The sequence below is a fragment of the Gekko japonicus genome, unplaced genomic scaffold (genome assembly GCF_001447785.1).
Source record: "Gekko japonicus isolate JY-2015 unplaced genomic scaffold, Gekko_japonicus_V1.1 scaffold1692, whole genome shotgun sequence".
NCBI lineage: Eukaryota > Metazoa > Chordata > Lepidosauria > Squamata > Gekkonidae > Gekko > Gekko japonicus.
The window spans coordinates 152,187-156,762 of record NW_015163653.1 but is presented as its reverse complement, the minus strand read 5'-3'; positions in this window follow the sequence as shown (position 1 = coordinate 156,762).

Below are 4,576 nucleotides of genomic sequence, written 5' to 3'. Positions count from 1 at the left end.
GACCACCACATATCATATATTCAGGGGACTCTGTGAGAGGATATATGCTGTTTCTGGCCCAAAGCCCAGTTCTTGTGCCAGGTGCTTCAAAGTGGGGTACCTCCCAGACAAATGGACATGCAGACACTGGGGCCAAGCTGCATCCCAAAACAGTCTTTTGTTGTTGTTGTTCCACGGCACAGTCAAGTCCGACTCTTTGCAACCCCACGGACCACATCATGCCAGGCCCTCCTGTCTTCTGTCGTCCTCCAGAGTTTGCTTAATTTCATGTTCATTGCATCGATAACACTGTCTAACCATCTCATCCTTTGCCATCCCCTTCTTCTTTGGACCACCTCAAAGCACACATCCCCACACTCCAGACACTGCCTCTTACAAGAAGACATACAGTGGTGCCTGGTCCAAACACTGGTTCTGGTGCTACGAACTTCTGTTTGAGTTGCCACCAAGAAGATTTGAATAAGGAACGGGAGCCATTGCATGCCTCTGCATGTAGCTTCAGCCTCCATATCCACAGCATGGTTTCATCTGTTGGGGGATGATGACTTTTGGCAGCCAAAATCCTTTTCGGAACAAATTCTCATTGCAAATCCTGTGAAAACAACTCCTGATGTGGTTTCTGAAATTGCAGAGTTCAAGCTTCCATATCGTGACCAATACAAAAATGACACATGCTTTTCAGATCCTCCCTTCCTGTTGGTGTGCACACATAAAAAGAGAAAAACATTCAGATCTCCTTGTGCTGGGTTTCTGAACTGATGGAGGGCCATATGGGAAGATAGATTTACAGTCACACAACAATCATTTTGCCCTTTATAATCTTCATGTCATTGTGGGTCCAGTTGAACAACTGGAATTATCCTTTCCTTTGATAACAAAAGGGGTCTGTTTTCCCACATCCCTGTTTACCTGATGCTAAAACAGCTTATGATGCTGGGTGCCACAGCAAAAACGTGGCAGATGGATAAAAGTGCAGCAATTTGGAGTCCTTTATACTGTGATGCACGTAATCTGATGTTTTTTGCTTCATACTTCTTGCTTCTCCAACCAGTGTGAAGACTGGGGAAGTCTTTACGGAGTATTCTTATGGAGGCAGGAAAAATGAAGTCTCAGGGCATCTCAGTAGGAGGCTGTTTTACATACACCTGTGCCAATTGAACAGGAATTAGGGAGACACAGAAGCAAGTACTCAGTTGAAACCTGATCCCAGGCACTTTGATCCAACCTCTTCAGCTTCCAAACTTTCCCCCTTTCTGTTTTCCTTGAATTCAGACTATATCAGTCTCCCTCTACCCTGGAAGAGGATGTGATTCAACATGCATTCCAATGGGTCTTTGATTGTAAAAAGCAGCCTAATCTCCCATTGGTGGCCATTGTCAATGTCTAAGCCTGCAGATTAACTTTCCAGAACAGGGCAATAACAATAGCCATGATTGCAACTGCCAACAGGCAAAATTTTAGATTTGAAACTGGAAGACTTGAACTCAAATCAGTGGATCAGCTTGTGCAAGCCATTCTTATCAATTACATTATTGGACTCTGAAATAACAGTTGTCTCTGTTGGTCCAGGTCATTTGGAAGTCGGGTTGCTGAATCACCTCATGGGAAAATACATCTACTAGGCTTGCTTGCTAAGCTGAATCATCACAGTGAGAAATACAAGCTGCCTGCTAGCTCTACCTGATGGATCATCACTTGGGAAATGTACAATAGGTTGCTGCATTGTTCGGTACAAATAACTGTACATTGGTATTTATCTTCCATCAGGAAGAAGACAGTTGGACTCTTCATGTTGTATAACTTAGTTTGAAAGTGTTTGAAATGTGATGTTGTAGTTTGAAAGTGTTAACAATACACTAGAGTTGATGTTGTGTATAAAAAGCAAATATATTTAGCTATAAGTACATGTGACTATTGTGTTTATTATTTCAACGCGGTGTTTTTTTTGTGTGTTTATCTGACTTAGCCGTGTTCCCTGTGTGCTTGTTGTTGAACCTCCAGGTGAGGCCTGGATAGCTCCCAGAATTACAACTGACCCCCAGACAACAGAGATCACTTCCCCTCTAGAGGAAATGGCTGCTTTGGAGGGTGGACTCTATGGCATTATACCCCATTGTGGTCCCTCCCCAAATCCCATCCTCCCCAACTCCACCCCCAAAACTCCAGGAATTTCCCTATCCAGAGCTGGCAAACGTATTTGGAAGGAAGCATGATAAAAGCAGTAGAACACTCAACATTTAAACAACCAAGTAAATGGCATATGCTGGGTAGCAAAGAGCAATCCACTTGCACAAACCTTCCCTACTTTCCCTTCCTTCCACAGTCCCTGGGGAAGCGGATTTGGGATTCACAAGGGGAAGCTGATTTGGGCCTCATATGGAGTAATAGCCATGTAATAGCCCTTGCAGCAGCCTGGCCCCCGGCTGTCCACAGGGCCCGGCTCTTGCAGCTGGCTGTAGCTGCCTATGGCTGCTGTCACCCTCGCTAGCTCTCCCTGCCCATGCAGGACCACAAACAGAACCCGTGGGTGTCAGGAGCCCCAGCTTCTAAAAAAATGAAACAAAAAGTAAGCTGCTGGCTACACACTATTTTTGTTCAAGATGGCTGATCTTATGCTGAGTAATAGCCACGTGGGTTGGTGGTAGGGCTGCAATTAGGCCGGGGGGGGGAGAGGAATGCTCTCTTCTCCCTCTTTTGTATGCCCAAGAGGTATTTTAAAATTTAATACAGGCTGCAACTGTCCTTTCAATATTTTTAAAAAGTTACTGCTGACTTGGCTTTCCCTGAAGGTTACACAGTTGGAGTACTATGAACAAACCCACCTGCCAAACTAGGATCCTAAAAGCTATTTATGAGTCAGTGCGATTCACAGAAGCAACATTTTGCCCTGAGATTTTGCTTTCACGCTCTCCCTTTTCTCCCTTGTGGGTGTAACCGTTACATAGAGAAAACATCCCATGTGATTATCACGTACCAAGGAGCTCTCTCACACAGCAAGGTGCTACTAAACACATAAGAGTTGACAGACAGGGTCAGATCTCTGCTGCAACTTGGTCACACTTGCTCAGTATTTCCTTAGCCCAAAGAGCTTCAAGGGTGTTGTTTTTCCCATGGTGGGGGCTCTGCATGTGCACTTAATGTTTGTGCATGCAAACCCCCCCCCCCTACAAGGCAATTAACACCCTGTTGTCAGGAAAATATGGTGAGAGACGTTGGAACCTTCCTATGCACTATGGTCCCAATCCAAATCTGTCCCCTGCAGCACTTCAGGATTGAGTCCCCACATGGAACTTCTCCCTGGTGTCCAGCTGAAAATCCCAGTGGGGATCCCATGTTAAACGTAACATGTAGTTTGAGTCTCAGAGAGTACCTAGGGGTTTTCCACATGGGGGCAGGCTTGCACAGTTTCTCTGCTGCAGCTGCTGATAGTGCATCCACCTTTTTCAGATTTGGGAAGGCTTTTCAGACTTAAAAAAAAAAAGATCTGTGCAGATACTTTTAACTATTTGCTTTACAGTTTCTATCCCCTTTCATTGCAAAGATATAAGGGGAAAGGGGATAGAGACTTAATTTTAAAAATGTGGGAAATTCCAGGCAAAAAACAAAAAGTGAAAGCTGGGAATTCAGAAAACCTGATGCACAGACTGTTATTATAATATAACAATATTCGACTGCTGATTTTTTTATTTTTTTTAAAGCCCATCATGGCAGGGGGGGAGAATGGCTGCCACGCAGACAGGTCAAGGAAAATCTGAATGTTCCTACCCACACAGCAGCCAGGCTTAGCTGAGATCTTTCCCAAAACTTTCAGCAAAGCAGGTTTGGGCAAGACTGGAGAAAAGCCATGGTGATGCTGTCGGGGAAACGGGAAGAAAAACTACTTCTTAACAGCAATGAACGTGAAGCAAATAGCCCATGTGGAAGATGGGCTGGAACTGATTAGGAAGGTATATGACTGCAGATTTTGTTATCTTACTGCTATGTGTACTGTATCCAACTTGCCTTTCTTCGTGTGTTATATTTTGTTTACATGTTTCTTTTATCGGCTTCTGATTTACATTCTGCCTAATAAAACGTTCTAGTTCATTTAGTCCAGCTATTGAATCTCTGTGTGTTGCTTACAGGCAGGGCTTTTTTACTGGGGGAATGCACTGGAACAGAGGTCCAGAACCTCTTCAACAAAATTATTTTAAAAATATTTAAAAGTTTATGAGTTTTCAATATACACATTGAAAACTTCCCTCTTGAGAGTTCCAGCACCTCTTTTCCCCCCCCCAAAAAAGGGGGGGGGAGGCCTGCTTACAGGTCAGTGTTCATCGCAAATTAGATCCCAGGTTTTCAAAAGACAGCTTTCTCCCTTGCAAGAGACCTTTGGCCATGTAGAGCAGGTAGTTGGATTTGGAGGCCCCAAACACCTGCTCAGCACCTAATGTGAACTGCTAGTGTGCCTTAAAACACAGCTGAGAATCCACAGCAGGGATTCAGGGTTCCTTGGGGAAACCAGATTTGGGGGTGGGACCTAGGGTTGCCAACCTCCAGGTAACACCTGGAGATCTCCTGCTATAATAACTGATCT